This window comes from Mytilus californianus, unplaced genomic scaffold (genome assembly GCF_021869535.1).
Source record: "Mytilus californianus isolate M0D057914Y unplaced genomic scaffold, xbMytCali1.0.p SCAF_1, whole genome shotgun sequence".
NCBI lineage: Eukaryota > Metazoa > Mollusca > Bivalvia > Mytilida > Mytilidae > Mytilus > Mytilus californianus.
Genome location: NW_026262581.1, coordinates 4,185,650 through 4,209,729, shown reverse-complemented (window position 1 = coordinate 4,209,729; position 24,080 = coordinate 4,185,650).

Below are 24,080 nucleotides of genomic sequence, written 5' to 3'. Positions count from 1 at the left end.
TTTTCAAATTGTTTACGCAAAGATATACATATTATATTTACAGTGAGTATTGCATCTCGTGAAAGATACGTATAAGTTTGAATGTTAAATGTGATATTTTTTTCATTTGGTATATTTTTAATCATGTATATTTAAAATATGAAGTTAAGGTTACATTTTTGTTGTTTTTGTACAGGACTTTGTTTACTAATTCCGTTTACATATACAGAAGATTTAGAATATTTTCTATTGATATGTGGTAAATTGGAACACGTACGGAAAAAACACTTAACCACCCTTAAGTGTTATATAGAAAACATCAAAAAGGGAACATATGAAGATCTTAAAAAAGAAGGAATACAACTGCAACTTATTCTGGATTCTACTTTTGAAAATATGAGAAGATGTATTCACATAAAGAGAGACAACTTCATTGACACTGAACAATTAACAAGGACATTGTGTTATGGACTCCATGTGAGGAGAACATATCTACATAAGAAATAATAGATACCATGTAAATAGAATTAAATTCAAAAATATGTCAAATGATCGATAAACAGTCTCGAACAATGGTTTTAGTATATGCAATCACCATTGGTGGTGGGATAACTGTACAGTTTGACGTAAGTTGTAAAAATCTTTTAGATTATAGATTTAAAAATTTATGTATCCCTTTAGAGGAGGAAATTACCTGTAACAGTATCAGTAACAGTTTATAACATAAAGTAAACTTAAGTTAAAACATAACATATTTGTATGAATATTTGTGTGGGGTAAAATGCATGAGAAATGTATATGAAAAACATTTTTTAATGGACAATACAATTGTATAAGAGACTGCAGGTGTAATTGCAATCAAAATTTCATTACTTTACTTAATTTTGTTTTAATGATGTATGGCATTATGTATTTGATCATTATAATGTGACTATTATTTTGTTATATTGTATAAAAATAGTGGAGTATTTGAATGAAGATAACCAAATATAATTCGACAAAACGTGCTAAAAATATTGGCACATTAACGTTTTAGGTAAAACCTAAATCTTAACTAAGTCATCGAAATACCAAAAGATCTGGACTATCACTTGTAAAAGTGATATTTTTTAGAAGAGCTCTTGGGATTATATTGGTATCTCGGCTTGATACAGACGGGATATTGAAAAAGTAATATGATACAAATATACACTTGATTTCTATTTGAATAAATGTCTGAATATTCTTGATATTCGCAATTCACATTATGATAATAGTTTAGAAATTAATAAAAGGGTAAGTAACGCGCTCATTTCTAGGATTAAAAACATATTTTAAGAACAAAGTCCTCGCATAGTGTTTTGCGTCTGTACCAGCCGACAAAGCCGCTAACAATGTGGTAGGACATACCGTACATACTAGACGGAGGTTCTTAAGAATGAAATTATAAATTCTTCTCCATTTAAGGCCGTGCCGTGACATCACATAGAGTCAAATAGTAAACAATCCTGTCACTACCACATCTCTCAGCTTAAGGCATCCTCTGAACATTCGAAGGCACCCTACTATGTATTGGCTACCTATATAAACGACACAAATCCCACTGTGTCTAAACTACCCCGGCAAATAATGTTTGGACTCAATGGTATCTAATATCCGGTACGATGACGGACCATCAACAGACAGAGAAAAGGTAGGATTTCTGTTCATTTACTTGTTATTTTTATAATATTGAAGAAAACAAAACATATATAATTATTTTCGATTGTGAGGTGTAATATTTTCTACAACCGTTCTAGATTAACGGAGAAATAAGTAAAAAGGCACGTCAAAATGATGAATTGAGTGAACCTTGCCTCGAATTTGTTTAATTTTTCGTTAAATTGTGCACATTGTACGGAAAGAAAGGTACGGAAAGAAAGATATTAACATGGAGATTGCAAGACTAGTCACTTTGAGAACCTCAATATTTGTATTTCTGTGCATGGAACGAAAGAAAAAGGTCATGTCACTGATGATGTGTACGACCCGGTTTTTTCATAGAAAATAATGCATAATCGCATAACATAGTAAATTAAACTCCGGCGTTCAATAGTTCTGTAATTATAGTCATATAGTCTAGAAGTAAGCGTATGTCCTCTTCCGTAGCCATATTATATTTTAATTTAAAAAAATTGCCAAAAAAAGGGGGGGGAGGGTATTGTCGCCTTTTCAGGTTCATACGCCTCAGCATTTATATATACCTCTCCACACCAAGGAAAAAAAATATGTACGTACAAACAAACAAACAAATATGTTTTTGCCCCCTCCCTTAATTTTTGAAAGTGTAGAACTTACAGAAACTAGAAATTAGTTCGAATCGCAATGTTTTGTGTTTATTTCCCCCTAATTTGCAATGGAAACAAAGTATTTTGTTCACTCTCCTTATAAACAAGGAATTAATTTAAAATAAAAAAAATGTATTTAAAAAAAATAATCCCACAAATAAAAGATGAATGGTTGGTGTGGTATTGAACTTTCGAAAATTTGCCATATAACAAATCAAACAGCAGTTGTTAGTAATGTATAATGTATAACGACATATGAATATATTATGGATAATTAGGTTGAAGAAAGCATTTTTGTCTTTCAAAACACCTCTTCCAATAAGGGTACGCAATGATGACATCTGAATGAAATTAACGGTTTATATTTTTTGACATTTCAGTTTGATATGTAGTTTATTTCGTATATTTATAAGCTGGTAACGCATTGATATATACACCAAATCGCCCCTTGTTATTACCTATATAGTGATTTATCTAATATTTACATTACATTATATTGCAAGACGCCGTATAGAAAACAAATTGTTATTTTGCAATTCGCCGTACAACGTCACACAATTTTGCCGTACAATCAACCAAAAACTGTCTAAGTCATATTCTTTAGAAAATATCTTTTTGATAGCGAATTTAAGTAAATATGAAGTCACACTATCATAATCTAAAAATTTGTCTGGAAAAAGAATGAAAAAGACTTGAATATCTGGCCAACTGGGCGACGGAGGGCGATCGACCTAATTATGCTGTATGCCTTAATGTTAGACATATTTTATCTAAATTTGACGAGTTAAAGAATATAATTACTATAAACAACAAATATTTAGATTTATTTGGATTAGTTGAAACATTCTTAAAACCTGATATTAACAATGAACAATGTTAAGTGCCAGGATACAAAATATTCAGAAAAGATCGCCAGAGTAAGGATGGTGGTGGTCTATTGGTTTATGTCAAAGATTCTATTGCAGTTAAAAATAGATCTGATTTATCAATAAACACATTAGAAACTTTATGGTTAGAGGTAGAATTTCCAAAATCTAAACCTTTCTTCATTTGTACTGTTTATAGACCACCAAATTCCCTTCAGTCCTGGATAGATCTTTTTGAGGAGGAATTTAACGCAGCTCTTTCAGAAAACAAAGAGATCATTTTAATGCGGGACTTTAATATTGACTTGATAAAAATTGAAAATAAAAAATGGATGAATTTCATAAACCATTTTAATCTTCAACAACAAATTTGCACTGCAACACGTATTTGTGACAAATCAGAAACTCTTATTGATCATATTTACACTACTAATCCTGAAAATATTACTCATTGTCATGTTCCTTCATATGCTTTAAGTGACCACTACCCTGTATACTTAAATAGAAAAATCAATATAAAGGTAAAGAAAGAAAATCATATCGAAATAAAGTATAGGTGTTTCAAAAACTTTAATGAGGATGCCTTTTGTGCAGACTTACATCAAACCCCTTTTCATATTGTTGAAATGGAAAAAGAAATTGATATTTCAGTCGACAAATGGTATGAACTTTTTAATCAAGTTATTAACAAGCACGCACCAATGAAAACTAAAAGAGTAAAAACATTTAAACAAGCCGAATGGTTCAATGAAGAAATTAAAAATTCCATTCAATACAGAAATATGTATCATTCAAAAAAACATTGGGTAAACTTTAAAAAGTGGCGTAATAAAACAACGTCGTTAATATTTAATGCAAAAAGGAATATTATCAAAACCCTATATCTAGTTCCAAAAAAAAGTAAAGAACTTTGGAATCACATTAAAGAGTTAAATCCAAAAATGGATAATATTTTTCCACCTAAAATGCAGTATGAAAATCAAACTGTTTATAACCCCAAAGATATTGTTAATACACTAAATGTTCATTTTTCTTCCGTAGCTGAAAAACTTATTGGAAATAATACTTCAGATATGGATTTTTCTAAGCTACAGACTTTTACTAGTACAAAATTAAAGGAAATTGAAATTTTTAAATTAAAACTCATTTCTGTTGGAGAGGTGTGTTCACAACTAAAACGCCTTAATATTAACAAATCCGCAGGTTTGGTCCAAAACTTTTAAAGCTAAGTGCAGAGATAATATCGCCATCACTAACTTTTCTAAAAAACAAAAGTATAACGTCGAATCGTTTTCCGCAAAAATTTAAACTTGCAAGAGTAACTGCTATACATAAAGGAGGACCAACAGATATTCCCTCCAATTATCGTCCAATTTCTATTTTAAATACCATATCTAAAATTTTTGAGAGACATGTATGTACACAGTTATATGCATTCTTAAATAATAAAAAAATGTTACATATCGCTCAGTCAGGTTTCAGGCAAGGTCATTCATGTCAAACAGCGCTGACTAAACTAATTGATGAATGGTTAAAATATTTAGATAATGGAGAAATAGTTGGTACTGTGTTTTTAGATTTCAGTAAGCCTTTTGACCTTATTAACCATGCCATACTTTTAGAAAAGTTAAAATTTTATCATATCGGAGAACATTCGATAGATTGGATAAAATCATATTTGTCTGAGAGACAACAAGAAGTTCAATACGCTAACATTAAATCTGGTAAATCGTTTGTAAAATATGGAGTGCCTCAAGGTTCTATTTTAGGTCCTCTGTTATTTTTAATTTATATAAATGATTTACCACTTCATGTTAAACAATCCGACATGGATTTATATGCTGATGATTCAACATTGCATTTTCATAATAAAAACATTGAAAAAATAAACAGCTTATTGCAAAATGATTTAAATGCTATACAATCTTGGTGTAACAATAACAGTATGAAAATTAATGCACAAAAAACAAAGTGTATGAAATTGGGTTCAAAACAAAAACTTACACAACTATCAGAATTATGAATTACCGTCAATGAAACATGTATTGAAAATGTTCATTCTTTCAAATTACTTGGAATTGACATTGATGATCATGTTGATCGTATATGCAAGATTATCTCATCTAAAATATCACTTTTGTTTAAAATTAAAGTATATTTGCCTATACACACAAGACAACTATTTTATAATGCATATATTCTACCATATGTAGACTATTGTAGTTCAGTTTGGGGAAATTTATTACAAAAAGATTCAGATAGAATCATAAAACTTCAAAAAAGAGTAGCAAGAATTATACTTGAATGCGATATTTTTGTTCCATCTAATTTTATGTTTTCATCTTTAAAATGGATATCTTTTACAAAAAGAATAAAATACCAACAATCAATTCTAATGTATAAAATTGTAAATGGACTAACACCTGATTACTTAACAATGCTAAATATTAATGATGTGCAACACCACAACTTACGATCTGTCTCTAATAATGATCTATTTGTTCCAAGACCAAACAAAAATTTTTATAAAAAATGTTTTCATTTTTCTGCAACAAAGGTATGGAATAATTTACCACTCAAAATAAAAAATTGTCAAAATGTGGAATTATTTAAGAAACATTGTTATAATCATTTTCTTGAAAATTCTTTGCAAGTCGAATAATTTGTTTTCTTTCTTTTATTGTAAGAATAAGAAAATTTAATCAAAACTTTACCAATTATTGCCATTTATTGCCATTTGTATGTTTGAATGATTGAATTGTGTATATACTAGTAATATATATTGTATTTTAATGTATGAATCGAAACTATGAATGTTAACTGTATACATGTATTTTGTTTGAGGGCCTCAATGAAAATTAGACTACTTCTAATTGAGTTACCCTCTTTAAATAAAGAATTTATTATATTGTTTTATTATTATTATAAATACCAAGTGCACAGTTTTAGAGTATAACATCAAATCTTGTCTTTGTTTGCTACTTGTTAGCATAAAAAATTAAAGCTTTATATATCAGAAAATCGTTTCAAAAGCGGTTACCTCATCAACAACGAACACTGGACACTTTTAATTTGCAAAACACTCATTTGCAAATCCGCCGCCGCCTCTCCTTAGAGCTACAGTGTCGTGTATATAACCAAAATGTGCGGAATTACATGGGATTCAATAAATTCATTGCTTTTCTGCTGTTATTATTATATATATTTTGTAATTTGATTTAGAAAAACATGGGATTTTCAATATCCCATGGGATAGGGCAAATCCCATGGGATTAACCATTATCCCATGGGATTTTGGTTAAATCCCATAGGATTTTTTTGGGTCCCATGGGATAATTGTAGTCCCATGGGATATTTGTTGTCCCATGGGACAAAAAAAATCCCATGGGACTATAATTATCCCATGGGATTTTTAATATCCCATGGGACAAAATGAAATCCTATGTGATTCAAATTATAAATATACAGTAAATAAATGTGTATGTTACAATGAATTCTGTTTGGTAGTAAATTGTTTTAAGATGAATCTTTTTAGTTGAATATCTTTTTTTCCTTGGAAATGTTAATGCAATTATATTGTTCTATAACTAAACTATAACTAAACTTTTAAACAACAAAGCAGATAATGTAAGTATCAATATATATTTATTTGTGAATTCAAGAATACTTTTTTGAAACACAATTTTTTCCCATTTGAAATCAATGAAAACTCTATTAATAGGCTTAACATACTAGTTGCTTTTTACATAAATCTATTTTTTTTTCAGGATATCCCTCCACCCAAAAAATTAATAGTTTCTTATCTTCCAGCGTTGTGTGATTGTAATGTATAGTCCACTTTTTGGCCATTCAGCACAGAACATTGTCATTATTGTGGTTTTAATATCTTTAGATATTTAATAGAACTTCAATTCATTGACTGAGTGATGAAAATAATAACTGATCTGACTTTTGTCTTTGAATTTATTTTGGTCTTGTTTCTGTGTTTTTTCCTTTTATTCTAAGTGATGAATTTCAATCTTTCTGAAAAAGAACCAATAAAATCTGAAGTTATGGATAATAAAAAATTGTTTGCATACATGTAGCAATAACATATGATTTTCAATAAAATTAGCTATGCGGTATGGATTTTACTGATTGTTGAGGGTTGTCCAGTGTCATCAGTTGCTAACCTCCTACATCCTTTGGTCTCTGATGGAGAGTTGTCAAATTAGCAATATACCACATCTTCCTATTCTAATATTATATAACAATCAATTTATGTATTCCACTTTATAACATTTGGGTATTTTCCCCAGTTATATATATATATATATATATATATATATAGATCAATGTTAAAACTTTAGGCAATTACAATAAAATTCCATTTTTCACAAGAATTTGCAATATATTATACAGAATGCCAACAAAAGAAACAGCACTTCTTTAAGCTTCTGAAGTTCTGAAAGAGTTCCACTTGTGTTTTATTTCAATTAGAAAATACATTGAACTCTTTGGACATGTTGGAAATTATAACCTTGATACAAAAAATTATATTGGTTTTTTTATCTTATTTTTGTGTTGTTCGGTTGCTGTCTCATTTTTGTATATGGTTATACATATATCCTAAATCTTCTTTTTTTTAATACTTAATCATTAATGGTAAAAATGGGATATTTTTTATTTTGATAATCTCAAAACATCATTATTCTATCAAATAATTTATTTCCAAGTTCACAAAACAACAATGTGTCAGATATTAATTTTAAGACATGTATAAACATGATCAACAAGCAGTTGACAAGATGTCATGCAAAAATCTCACTAATATTAAACTTTCACAAAAACTCCATACTCAGCGAGTACTATTAAAGTTCTTAGTACAGGACAAATTCCTAGTACAGGACACCATGCCTGGCAAACACTAGCAAGTGTCAATGTCTAGTCAATCATGTAATCAGGCTCAAAATCTTAGTTTGGCACTGAATTTAAAAATTCACCACATAATGAACATGTGTATAAAATTCAACTTCATGGTAAGCTATGTACCCTAACCTAAAACTTTAACCTAAGAATGTACTATAATTTCACATTATGACATTTCTATGTTCAGTGATCCATAAAATTAGGGTAAAAACAGTAAACGTGGTGTATAATGTATAAACAAGAGTGCACACGCTGAAATGTTGCGCCTTCTTTACTAATCATTGATATCATGTTGATAGTCCTAAATATAAAGCTTTACTACAACTATCACATAAACTCAACATGATCCAAGAAAATGAATTCAAGGTCATATAAACCTGACAAGAAATATATATGTACACCTTACAATCATTCAATATACTAAATACAGTTGACCTATTGCTTATAGTTTCTAAGAAGCAGACTTAACCAAGAAAACTAAACATTGACCAATGAACCATGGAAATGAGGTGAAGGTCAGATGAACCATGCCAGGCAGACATGTACAGTTTACAATCCTTCCATACAACACATATAGTTGACCTATTGCTTATAGATTAAGAAAAACAGACCAAAACACAAAAACTTAACACTGAGCAATGAACCGTGAAAATGAGGTCAAGGTCAAATAAAACCTGTGAGACTGACATGTACATCATAAAATGTTTCCATACACCAAATATAGTTGACCTTTTGCAAAAATTTAACTTTGACTACTGAACCATGAAAATGAGGTCAAGGTCAGATGACACCTGCCAGCTAGACATGTACACCTTACAATCATTCCATACACCAAATATAGTAGACCTATTGCATACAGTATAAGAAAAACAGACCAAAACACAAAAACTTAAATATAACCACTGAACCATGAAAATGAGGTCAAGGTCAGATGACACTTGCCAGTTGGTCATGTACACCTTACAGTCCTTCCATACTCCGAATATACTAGACCTATTGCTTATAGTATCTGAGATATGGACTTGACCACCAAAACTTAACCTTGAATATAAAAAAGAAGATGTGGAATGATTGCCAATGAGACAACAACTCTCCACAAGAGACCAAATGACACAGAAATTAACAACTATAGGTCACTGTACGGCCTTCAACAATGAACAAAGCCCATACCGCACAGCCAGCTATAAAAAATAATGAAATCTGAAATGAAAAAAAATATTGCCCCCACAATTTTTGGTTACCCCCCTCCCCCCCCCCCCCCCCTTTTCCAAAAAAAAAAATTCTTTCCCTCAAGATATGGTCATAATCTCAATTCAAATTTCCAATGGAGTTTGCAACCATAATTACCAATTTAAATACATCATAAAAGTCTTAGAATAGAAAAAAAAATCCCCCCCCAAATTTTTTTAACCCCCTTATGATTCATCACCCCCAAACTCAATCCCAGCCTTCCCTTTGTGGTATAGTACCTTGCAGTACAATTTCAGAGAGATCCATACACTTGAACACAAGTTATTATCTGGAAACTAGAAAAATGCTTGTTTTTTGGCCTCTTTTTGGCCCAAAATTCCTAAACGTGTAGGACAATTACCACAAAACTTAAACCAAGCTTTCCCTTTGTGATATGGAACCTTGTAGTACAATTTCATAAAGATCCATACACTTACACACAAGTTATTGTCCTGAAACTAGAAAAATGCTTGTTTTTTGCCCCTTTTTGGCCCCTAATTCCTAAAATTTTAAGGCAATTACCCCCAAAATCCATCCCAGCCTTCCCTTTGTGGTATGGTACCTTGCAGTACAATTTCAGAGAGATCCATACACTTGAACACAAGTTATTGTCTGGAAACTAGAAAATTGCTTGTTTTTTGCCCCTTTTTTGGCCCCTAATTCCTAAAATTTTGAGGCAATTACCCCAAAACTCAATTCCAGCTTTCTCTTTGTGATATGGAACCTTGTAGTACAATTTTAGAAAGATCCATACACTCACACACAAGTTATTGTCTGGAAGGAACTTACAAAAATGCTTATTTTTGGCCCCTTTTTGGCCCCTAATTCCTTAACTATTGGTACCATAACCCCCAAAATCAATCCCAACCTTCCTTTTGCGGTATTGAACCTTATGGTAAAATTTCATAGAGATCCATTCACTTTAACTAAAGTTATTGTGCGAAAACCAATGTGTCTTCGGACGACGACACCAACATCATACCAATATACGACCGCAAACATTTTGTGGTCGTATAAAAATGAACGAAAAAACAAATATGTAACACATAAACAAACGACAACCACTGAATTACAGGCTCCTGACTTGGGACAGGCACATGCATAGAGAATGTGGCGGGGTTAAACATGTTAGCGGGATCCAAACCCTCTCCCTAACCTGGGACAGTGGTGTAACAGTACAACATAAGAATGAACTATAAAAAATCAGTTGAAAGAGGCTTAACTCATCAGATGGATAAAAATACAAGTGGACGTGGCCGGGTACTTGTACATCCAAACAACAGATCTGAGAGTACTTGCAGTTACTGACAGCTAGTACAAAGCCACTAACAACTAATAAAAAAAATCATGCATCTAAGACTAAGTTCTTGTTCACTGATCCATGAAATGAGGTCTAGGTCAAGTGAAAACTCTCTGACGAGCATGAGGACCTTGCAAGGTACGCACATACCAAATATAGTTATCCTATTACTGATAATATGAGAGAAATTAACATTACAAAAAATCTGAACTTTTTTTCCAAGTAGTCACTGAAAATGAGGTCAAGGACAATGGACATGTTTCAGACAGAATTCGTATCATGAGGCATCTATTTACAAAGTATGAAGTATCCAGGTCTTCCACCTTCTAAAATATAAAGCTTTTAGAAAGTTAGATAACGCCACCGCCGTAGCTGCCACCGGATCACTATCCCTATGTTGAGTTTTCTGCGACAAAAGTTGCAGACTCGACAAAAATACATGAACATTTTAAAGTACTAAATTTTGAGTATATACATGTAAAACCACAAGTTACTAACTAAAGTTCATGGTGAACTGTAACCAAAAACTTTAAGTGAATACAATTTAGAGTAAGACAGATGGATGTACAAACACTATCTAAACAGAGCATAAAACTTACCGAACAAGATGTTTACCATTTATCCTTCAGAAGCAGGAAAAGTGAAGTGTTTCTTTACTTTCTCTGCCATCCATGATATAAACTTCAAATTCATTCATGCAAAACATGAAAATATGCAAAAGTAGGACCTTGTACCGCAGCTTATCCACATTTTGACTTTTGAACTGCATTGTTCTTTTCATCTTGCTGGCAACCTAAACGTAAAAAATCAAAGCACTGTAAGCGCTGTAGGCAGTTAACCAAAAACCAAGGCAAACGTAATTATGAAAACTGTGGCAGTGTTGCTTCAATTCTTTTTTAAGATTTGAAAGAACAAACATTAAACATTCGTATATTGTACATTTATGTTCATAAAATGAATTGATTATTAAGGCAAATTAATTAAATATTTCATCAAGGTTTTCAAAAGCAACTCATATATCAATGTAAATGACCCCCATCTTCACCCCCAAGTGCATGATGTTACTCCATACTAAGTTTGGAATAAAATGACAGGTGATTATAAAACAGTTGGTCAAACATTCTCGGGCTTTACACTGCTTGAAAGATTTATATGTTTTCTTTAAAATGAGCCATAAATGAAAATTATTATAGGCCCAGAAATAATTTAATAAATAATTAAAGTAAATTCAATTAACCTAGACTCATTTTTTGCATCAATAAAATTTTATAATAAACGAGAAATAATTGTACCAGGATGCCGTTACGAAGTCTCCCAAACAAAGCCCCCATAATTCGTCATTCCCATGGTCTCCTGACATTGGGCAAAGTCCAGTTCATATTGGTTTGGTCTAGTAAAGTGATATGCATATGTGACACCTAGGAGATTGACCCTGTATGTCATTCAAATCTTTTTGAAATGATGAACAGAAATAAATATGGTTTAGGTGTGGGTATCTCGACCGTTTACAAGTTCTCAAACAAGAGGGGGTGGGGTGTCCCCATGGACTCCCCTATATTTCATTTGATTTGTTTTATTGTCCCATACATGAATATATATGGTTTAGGGGTGGGGATCTCGACCATTTCCAAGTTCTCAAACAGGAGGGGGTGGGGTGACCCGAGGAACTCCCCATATATTTCATTAGATTTGTTATATTGTCCCATACATGAATATATATGGTTTAGGGGTGGGGAACTTGACTGTTTACAAGTTCTCAAACAGGAGGGGGTGGGGTGTCCCCAGGTACTACCACTATATTTCATTTCATTTGTTTAGGGTGGGGATCTCGACCATTTCCAAGTTCTCAAACAGGAGGGGGTGGGGTGACCCGAGGAACTCCCCATATATTTCATTTGATTTATTATATTGTCCCATCCATGAATATATATGGTTAAGGGGTGGGGATCTCAACCATTTCTAAGTTCTCAAACAGGAGGGGTTGGGGTGACCCCAAGGACTCCCCATATATTTCATTTGATTTGTTATATTGTCCCATACATGAATATATATGGTTAAGGGGTGGGGATCTTGACTGTTTATAAGTTCTCAAACAGGAGGGGGTGGGGTGTCCCCAGGTACTCCCACTATATTTCATTTCATTTGTTTAGGGTTGGGATCTCGACCATTTCCAAGTTCTCAAACAGGAGGGGGTGGGGTGACCCGAGGAACTCCCCATATATTTCATTTGATTTGTTATATTGTCCCATACATGAATATATATGGTTTAGGGGTGGGGATCTCGACCGTTTACAAGTTCTCAAATAGGAGTGGGTGGGGTGACCCTAGGGACTCCCCCTATATTTCATTTGATTTGTTTTATTGTCCCATACATGAATATATATGGTTTAGGGGTGGGGATCTCGACCATTTCCAAGTGCTCAAACAGGAGGGGTTGGGGTGACCCCAAGGACTCCCCATATATTTCATTTGATTTGTTATATTGTCCCATACATGAATATATATGGTTTAGGGGTGGGGATCTCGACCGTTTACAAGTTCTCAAACAGGAGGGGGGTGACCCTAGGGACTCCCCTTATATTTCATTTGATTTCTTTTATTGTCCCATACAAGTATATATATATTGTTTAGGGGTGGGGATCGCGACGGTTTACAAGATAAAAGTACATTTTCAAATTGAAGGGGGTTGGGATGACCCCCAGGGACTCGCCCTATATTTTAGTTGATTTTTGTTATTGTCTTGTTCTCATTACTGAAGACTGCATGTGTTTATCACTTACTGTTTTCGAGAAATAGTCATTTGAAAATTTAAAAAAATAAAATCCCATAGGGTTCTATAGTAAACCCCTCCCTTCTTCAGGCCCCTCCAAATACCCCTAAATAGACCCCAATGCACAAACAAAAGGTTAATGGCTCCGCTAGACATGTTAGTCTAATATTTTATGAAACCCTAAGTAAATCTGACAAACTGTCAAAGTTGTCTTCTGAGACGGTTTGAGTGGATTCGGTCAGACTTGTCTCGGGGACGAGTTGTCCACATTACTTAAAACATCCCATCAACGTTGATTTCCGCATCTGTTTCATTCATAAAATAACAACAACCTTATTTGGCAAGATAAGTTAAAAATTACCGCCCACTTATGTAACTTTATTTCCTCTACCATAGAGATTTGTTGTACATGAACAATATTCCTGCGCATTTTGCCATTTGGGAAATATAAACGACTTGTAATTACCGATTTTCGGCGATGAAATATTTCATACAATTGTTCTTTGACATCGTAGCCAAAAGCACAGGGGATAATAAACTACGTACGGATTTCTATTGAGCTCTACTTCCTATGTGCAACTTCAATAGTTTTGGGTAGTTCGACGATCATTTAAGGTTTTTCTTGTCATACATGTCATATTTTTTGTATTCCAGAAATAAAAGTATTAAAAAAATGTCCAATTAGTTATAAATAACATAATAGCCAGCTAGATAATAACAATGGCCCGTATTTCAGCATTTATTGGGTAGAACACAAATCTAGGGTGATCGCATAAGGCAGCTTAACTGCCTAAAAATGATAAACACATAATTCTGGATTAACTTTGTGTATTTATTTTTGTTGGTACAAACAATTTTTTCCAACTTTAAACTAAATCTGCCTCTGCTTTAAAAAACAACTGAAAACCATTATTAACTGCATGTATTTATCTTAATTGAAAACAATTTCTCGAGTTTTTCTCATTTGTATCGCCCTGTTATTATATATAAATTTTATTTTTGTCCCTTTTTAAAAATAGGAATGGTTTTAATTCCTCAATAATCATGATAATTCTAGTCAGTCAATTAAAAATGCATGAATAAATTATTTAACCTATATACTATTTATATCAATATATTTCATTTTTGATAAAAATAGGCTCTGTGTTGAAGACCGTACCTTGACCTATAATGGTTTACTTTTATAAATTGTGACTTGGATGGAGAGTTGTCTCATTGGCACTGACATACCACATCTTCCTATATCTACAAACAGATTCTACATGTTCTATGGGCGAGCAGACATTACCTGGAGGTGGTTTTAAAAAAAGCATACGACTTAGATGTACCATAAGCATGGAAAAACAATTCAGCAGTCAGTTTCACAAAAAAACTTACAAATAATATTGATAAGTAATTAAGTCAATGTACAATACAGTATACTTAACATTACTTGTAAGTTTTTTTTTGTAAAACCGACTCAAGTATACTTATAATCAATCTTAGTCATAAGTATAAAGTATTATTCATCTTTTGGATAATTTGTTGGTTTTATTTTATGAATATACAGTGGCGGATCCAGAACTTTTCATAAGGGAGGACCGGCTCCAGTCATGCTTCAGTGATCCATATATAATCAACCAAATTTTTCCCAAGAAAGGGGGGCCCGGGCCCCCTCTCCACCCCCCCCCCCCCCCTTTTCAAATTCACAGCATATGCCGGTGCCTGTGACTGTGTTCAAAGTGGTGGGTCTTCACCCTCGTTGTATTGCGGAATAACGATTTAGGCAAATTGAGAAAAACATCATGTCTGTGGTTGATAATAGTGTGTGTGCATTAATTTTCTATACCTTCTTATTTAATATTTTTCCAATTTTGAGTACTGACGGCAAGTGTTGTAACGTATAGTGTACCAATGTCTTGAGACCAATGTGCTATTTACAAGTGCGATCGAGGAATGCAGGGGAAAGAAACTTATCAATTATGTTTATTCTTAAGACAAAACTGAGCCGCCGTATAAATGAACCGTGTCGAGGAGGTTACTGACACGTAATAGGGCAGAGACATATATGATCATATATACACATATGTGTATATATGTCTCTGTAATAGGGTCATCCCAAGGAGAACATTAACTAGTACATTTATAATTTACTATGCAGTCAGTATCCCGAAAAAAAAACGTATGGATGCAAAACGCTTAGTGGTTTCGGCTGACTACTAATACGTGCACTTTGTCTGAAAATATCCCGGCAGCGTTAAAGTTGAAGTCAGGATCTTGGGGGGGGGGGTCTTCTTTTTCTGTGTTCTTTATTTTTTTTAGCTATATTTCTACAAACTTACACTTTTTGCTCATTACTCTCTTTCCTCATATTTTAGCATTTCATTATTCTTTAATCCCCGTTATTCTCTATTCGTTAACCCCCATCCATACCCTCTTATGTGGACTTAAGCTTTCGGTAGTTTATTTTATCCTATTTCTGTCTATGTGAATGCAAATACATTATTTATCACAAAACAAAAACTTGCTAAATATTTTTTTATGAAGTCCTCACCAGTTGCGGACCCAAAAAAAGGAGGCACTAATTGTCATGCATAAAGAGGGAGCCCGCTTTAGTGATTCTCTAAATAATCTACCAATTTTTTTCCAAAAAAGGGGCGGGCCCCCATGCCCTCACCTTAATCCACCTCTAAACCCTTCCCACTTCGTATCCTTGAATTCAGATTCAAGATCTCTCTGACTAAAGTAAGTAAGTAAGTCACATTTGCTTATATCAGGTTTTTGAACTGGCGGATAGTTGTTTCATTACCAATCGTACCACATCTCCTTATTTTTATATATACGAAAGCTTTATTCATATTTTTTGGTGTATTGATGAATGTGTAAAGATGCAGCAATTGTAATACATTTTAAAATACAGCACAAGAGATGCAGATTATATAAAACTTATAAGTCGAAGACATACTGACAACGCTATGGCAAAAACTTAAAAACGACCAAATGACGTACAACAGTCTATAAAACTTAACTATAGCATACAAAACGCAAACATTTAAAACACAAGAAGCACCCAGACAGTCAAATAGAAATTAAAAGAATACATAATTTGTAAAGATTTTCAACTAGGCCTACAGCTATATTTTCTTATCGTCTAACAGTAAACATAGGTTCTTGTATTATGTGATAAGTCATTTTTCATGCAGACCCAGTTTCATTGATACCTTGAACTTAAAGTGGTTGTATGCATATCAGCCCAGATTATGTGTGTAATTTATTAAACAATTCAACAATACACGTTCTAAACAGGTTAAATTCAATTTAAAAATTTACAAATTCAGATCTACTGGCATTCAACACCCAATTACTTACTTGCTGTATATTGCTAACTTTGATTGTATATTGTCAATCCCTCCACATCGTGAATACGCCATGCGAGGTGTTGGCTAAGTTTGATACAGGGTGGCGGCTTCGAAGCGTAGAAAAAAATTCAGGTAAATGAAAGTGTAAAATTTTGTTGTTGAAAATTTTAAGTACTAAATTCCTAAATTTGTACTTAACTCCGTTCTACGGGTAACATGGTTGTTTGATATGAAAATAGGATAAAAAGCATCCGGAAAAATTAATTATCACATTATAAGTATTCGTAAATGGATATGAAAAAACTTAACAAGGAATAAGTATTGGTAAACGGACAGAAAGTCGCAGTACAAAAGTTTAAATTAATTATTTTACAATTGTTTAAATATATGAGAGAAAGTTCTTGACGAGTTGACTTTATTTATAGATAAATGTATTTAGTTGAGGAAATGATTAATTCGCCTTCAAATAGTTTTTTTTATCAATAACTTATAAAAAGGAGACATTTTTGACAGCATGAAGCCAGTTAATTACCAAACCACTTTGGCAGATTGTTTTCTTAACAATCATTGTTCAATATTAATATTCAAAAATAAATTTTGTTTACAAGTCCGTTTCCTTTTAAAAATGTTTCAGAAAAATACTGAAACGTTTTTAAAATTAAGTTTATTCAAAGAAAAAAATATCCCAAAACTGAATCGTGACTTTTTACTTGTTACTTTTTGTTGTACGTTCTACGTGTCAATCCTAGCAAACACAAATTTGGAAATAAAATCGATTACAATGTAATTTTATAGAAGGAAAAAGGGGGGTTAATGAACAAATTATTACTATACACTCACATACTTCTAAAAAGATTTGCATATGTAAGCTGTATATAGATAATGTTAAATTATTTCAGGAGTTTCAATTAATTTAGGAGAAAAAAAAGATTATAAACAGTTTAGTTTTCGACGCCTACTACTACAAAAAATAGTGATTCTTTTTGTAGATTTGGTACTTCAGTTTCGACTCAAAATTTCCTATTGAAATTGTTAGATGCCAAATATTTAAGAGAAGATTGTATTTGTACTTTATGTAATTGTGGTGATGTTGGCGACGCGATTCATTATATTATAGCAAGGATTGGAAAAATCCTTGATTATAGAATGTTCGGCAATAGACGAAAGTAGACAAACCCTATTTAAACGGGGTTTTGATCTCCAAGGACGCCACATTTTACATCGAATAAGATCTATATTTGTTAACGTTTTCAAATGAAATAACTTGAATTGAAAATTTCCCGACTATGTGAGGATTTCTTATATTTCTAAATGGCTTCAATTATTACATACAAAACGAAAAATTTATTTAACTTTTTTTGTAAAAACAATATTCATGTATTTTTATAATATTTCCAAGGAAATGTTTTTTTTTTTGTTTGTTTGCCAAGTTTACTTGTATGTGTTTATAACCATCACCAATCAGTCCTAATTATTAAAGATCAAACGTCCTAATCAAAATGATGATTGGTATTGAATATGATCATCGGTCATGCATGACGTATCCCAAATAACTTCTTTAATGTTGGTTTGATTTTATCAAAACAAAAATTGTAAGATCAAATATTAAATTATCTATCGAATGTATATCCTCAACGCTGAACTAAAACATATATATATGTCCTGAGTGACTTTTTATGTCCTGTCTGCACTCAGGAGGTCCTGAGCGGTTTTTAGACGTACCGTTAATTTATAGGCATTTAAATTCTCCCTCATGAATTCGTCCGAATTTAAAACATTTCTATACTAAATACATGGCTAAATAAGAGACAAGTCATAATTTAGGTTTGTTTGCTCGCAGTAACTTCCTTATTTTCTCAGCGAAACAACATTTAATATCTTGTAAACATTTTACAAATTACAAAAATATACCACAATTCCATCTATATACATTCACAATGTCCTCTAAATACATATCAATACAAACATAACTGTAATATATTATGCAGAGCTTAACGTTAACTTCGTCTATCAAAGTTACTGGAGCACATCGATAATAATCAAACGTAATCAGGACTTATATATGCCTAAAAAACCCCACCCGTACTACCGCCCTCGAAATATTCGTGCAGAAAACAACAGTAACATCAGACCACTTCTGATTTACATACTAGCCAAACTTGTACCACAAGTCTAAAGATAGAAATAGAATAGGGAAATTCCAAATATAACGGAATAGAAATAAATATATATTTGAAGCTGTTCTTAATTATGTACGTTATCAATAGGTATACATGTATCAGACAAAAAGACTTTCCAATGAACTTAGTTCTAGTTATCTTAGTTCCTAGTCACAGGCACTTGTCTCAGAAAAAAATTTTCCTATATACTTTTAATGTTATATTAAGCAGGGACTTTCTATACTAAGTTAGTATAGAAAGTCCCTGTATTAAGGTATATAGGAATCAAAATTCTGAGACAAGTGCCTGTGGTCCTAGTGTGAAATAAATCCACTGGGAATTGGATTTTTAAACACATCTATATATACGTTTTCTAAAGGGTTTTTACATGTAAAGTGAAATTATGTTTACTCAATGCGTAGTCACATTAGTTTATTTGCTACTTTTTTCTTCTTTATTTTATATAAATGATTTTTTTTTTAAATTTTAACATTTTTTCTTCGAAAAATTGTAGTGTTGCAATAGCTCATATATAGGGAATGGACACAGATACTTAACTACATTTAACGAAAGAAATTTTGTGTAATGTCATCAATCTGTATTACAAATAGACAGGATGTGCTCTAGAAAACTATGGTATTTCTAATACGTTATACACACCCCAGGGTACACGCACTGTCGTAATGGAAAAATACTGCATGCTTTAACTACCTGTAATCAGCCATGCTGTTAACAAATCAGTTGACTGACCATGTCATTACAGTTTAAAAAGTTTTTCCTCAGATCAAAACGGAATATTAATTTTAACTTTAAAATTTAAAACTTTAAAAAGTATACTTTGACATAATTATGAAGTAAAAGAATTTAACAATTTAATAATCGGGATTTTCCGAAGATTATGATAAAATTATATTTATTATTCTGGGACTGACAGATATATCACAGGCACTTGTCTCAGAATTTTTTTCCTATATACTTTTGTTAAAGTATATAGGATTTTTTTTCTAGATATATACATGCATAAGTCCCAGACATATATAATTGTAAATCAAAATGATTTACATAATTACTGGGAAACAATATAGTGTTTCAGTTATGTTGATGTCACAAATACACATGTATTATTTGATGATGCATGCTGGAATTTCTTAAGTGAAAGTGGAGGGCACTTCAATACTTAATTGATAGGGGTGTCGCTGGGGTTCTGTTACCCCACCCTATTCATATAATTTAGATCTTAAAAATGTATACCTTTTCATATATTGCGTGGGTAAAATTGTAACCTTTTCCCATATTGGTTGGTTTTCGTGGGGTGTGTTGGAAAAGTGGAATATTTAAGGCTAAGATTCTGTATGTAATGTTTACTTACGGCGAGACTTTCGGCTGTGAAAAAATGATGACAGGGCTTTTCATATACAAGTAATTGGAACTTTTTCGACCTTATCATATATTTCTATTCCCGATCATTCCCATATTTTCAAGCTGGAAAAAGTTACCTATTCCAGCGGCACGTCCTATCACCTTGTATATAGGAAGTGCCCCCCCCCCCCCCCCGAGTAAAATACTAAAAGTATAATACCTTAATCAGAGACATATAATACATATAATAATATGTATTATATGTCTCTGCCTTAATTCAGGAGAACAGTCTGTCTTTATACCGTAAATAACGTCGAGATTAATATGTAAGTTTACTTTGCTAATCGATGTTCCTGTAATTCGGATTTAAATTTATTTGTGAGACCCCCGTCACTATAAATTTATATTCACTCAAAGAAAGGGGTTCTCCGTTTACTGGGAAAATCTTATCTGATTCAGGATCAATTTATCGGTTACACTCCCCTATCACCAGTGATTCTTTGTTGTAAGCTGACATTCTGAAAAAGGTATACAGTTGATTATCAATTTGCATGATTAGTTACAGATGTCGACTCGGACTACTGCAAAAGACAATAATTCAGTTCACTGATTTAGATTGAATAGTGGTTCGGTTAATCCCCTCTTCCCCAAACAAGTAAGAATTAGGTTACATCGTTTGGTAGTCCAAATAATTATGACGTCTAGCAAGGCTATTTTATTTTTTTTATGTCCCCGCCGTAGCGGTGGGGCATTAAGTTTTACCCTTGTCCGTCCGTCCGTCCGTACGTACGTCCGTACGTCCCAAAATTGGTTTCCGTTCTCCAACTTGAGTTTGCATATCAAGAAATCAACGCCACTTTGCTTATTTGAATATTATACTAAAGAAATCGGATACGGGTCACGGAAATTATATTGAAATGATAGGGAATTTAGAAAAATGTCTGTTTTAACTTTGATTTAAGTGATAGACAGGTTGCCGGGGCAGAAAATAAATATACACCATTTAAACGAAAATATAATGACTGGCTTTGCAAAAATCAAGGTTCCTGAGCTATTTTAAAAATCGAAGTGAGAGGCTTTTAACATTGCAGTATAAAATACAGGCTAAAATGGCTGAAACGTCAAATTTGCAAACTTCGTGTTGAAAATTGGCTTACAAGGTCATTAGAAATACAGGTTGCCGGGGTGAAACTTGAAACTTGAATGTCCAAAGAATAAGCAAGTCCAAACCTTGTATGTGTAGTCGTTGAACTCTAGGTTCCCACGTAAAGTTAAAATGCCTCTATTTCAAGAAGATTAAACTCACGAAAACACGAAAAATTCACTTAATTCGCCTTCATTGTTTTGATTTTGACCGCCTGACAACTTTACAGAAATATCAGAGTGATTATAAACAAGGACTCTGTGACGGGCAACTTATAATATCCGTGTTTTAAAGATTTTAATGATATCAAGCCAGTCCAGTTCAAACTATTATCACGTGGTACAATTCTCATTTACATATTATGAATATTAATTAGCAAAAGTACTACTAATTTCTGGCTATGGCCCCAACCAAATGTTATGAAACTTATACAAAAGTTGTCACAATGCTTATTACCACAAAACACAGATCAAGTTTGAATTTTGGTGGAGTCACTTTAACCCTTCTAGGGATATGCCCCTTTATAAATGGAAAAAATGCAAACTTTTTAGTTTCTGTTCTCTAACTTAAGTTTGACTCAGCCAAATGTTATGAAACTTATACAAAATGCTTATTACCACAAAACACAGATCAAGTTTGAATTTTGGTGGTGTCACTTTAACTGTCCTAGAGTTATGCCCCTTTATAAATGGAAAAATTACAAAATTTTTAGTTTCCGTTCTCTAACTTAAGTTTGCCTCAACCAAATGTTATGAAACTTATACACAATCCTTATTACCACATAACACAGATCAAGTTTCAATTTTGGTGGCGTCACTTTAACCGTTCTAGAGTTATGCCCCTTTATAAATGGAAAAATTGCAAAATTTTTATTTTCTTCGAATTTTTTATCAAGTAATTTTTAAAATTGGAGTTATCTTCCTTTGTCCATTATTATAGTTGAATCAACTACAATCAATGCTTTATACAATGCAATGTTTAATTTTGACTTCCACTGATAAAACACAGATCAAGTTGAATTTGGGTAGTGTCACTTTAACCATTATTGAGTTACAGAGTTCTCGATAAGTTGTGGTCCTAGGGATTTGACCACCACATTTTTGGGAAGTACCAACACAATAATGGTAATTTGCAATAGAAATGATAGTGAGGACCTGCACATTTTCTTCAAGGACCACCAGGCAAAAAAAGATTTCGAGAACTCTGGAGTTATGCCCCTTTATAAATCGAAAGATTGCAAATTTTTTAGTTTTCATTCTGTAACTTAAGTTTGCCCCAACCAAACATTATGAAACCTATACACAATATTCATTACCACAAAACTAAGATCAAGTACAAATTTTTTGTTTGCGTTTTCTAACTTTAGTTTGCCTCAGCCGCCCTCAACCAAATGTTATGAAACTTATACACAATGCTTATTACTACATAATACAGATTAAGTACGAAATTTGGTGGTGACACTTTTACCATTCTTGAGTAATGTCCCTTTATAAACATAAAAATTGCTGAATTTTTCGTTTTCGTTCTCTAACTTTAGTTTGTCTAAACCAAATGTTATAAAACTTATACACAACCGTTCTAGAGCTATGCGTGTTTACAAATAGAAAAATTGCTGAATTTTTAGTTTCGGTTCTCTACTTAAGTTAGCCTCAACCAAATGTTATGAGACTTACACACAATGCTAATTACCACAAAACTCAGATCAAGTTCAAATTTGGGTAGCGTCACTTTTACCGTTCTTCAGTTATGTCCCTTTATAATTTTTCTATCTATCTATCTTCATATTTCCGCACTCAGTCACAACTTTGACTATTACGTGCCCAGAAAAAAGTTAAAATAGCCTTGCAAGACGTCATAATTATTTGGACCAATCTTTTGGCAAATATGGTCGTACCACAGGGGTTTGTTACAATTTGCCAGGTTTTCTATCCTTACGAACCCTGAAAAACTTACCAGGCCAGGTGATAAAAAATCTGTCTCCCCTTATTATCCCACCAGAAAATCAAAAGGTTGTCTCCTTACACCTACATGACAATGTGACGGCTCTTCAACAGAAACTAAAAACATAGAAGTTAACAACTATATAGGTCACCGTACAGATTTCAACAATGGGCTAAAAAGCCAAACTGTGTAATAAGCTACAAAAAGCCAAAATTGACAATATCTGACAAGGGTAGAAATGTTCAGAATGTTGAAAAAAAATTCTTCTGTCCATTTGCATCAAAACTGGTAGCTGACTCATAGGAGTTGTTGCCTTAAATACAGATTTTAACCATTTTTTTTTCTTCATATTTCTTGAATTTGCCTTTTTATCTCAAAAACTAATAATTAAAGAGAAACTTAAATCTTATTAAAAAGTTATTGCTTTTCAATGATGATTTTGATCCAGTTTTTGCAAAAACTTGGAAGCTTTAAATCTTGAACTCCTTATATTATACTGCCTGGTCTCATGGTAGCGTGTTCACCTCAAGTGCAGAAGGATGTTTATTTTGAACCCAACCGGTTAAAACCAAAGACTCTAAAGTTGGTATTTGCTGCTTTTCCCCTAAGCAAGCAGTATTATTAAGGAGTAAGAGCAAATACTGGTTTGTTCAGAGTCAGAATAATGTGTCAAGGTAAGGTGACATGTCGCTCTGAGAATTAGTGTAAGAGATAAATTAGTCCTGGTAAAAATTGTCTGGTCAGACAAATATAACTAGTATAAAAAGTCTATGGATACAG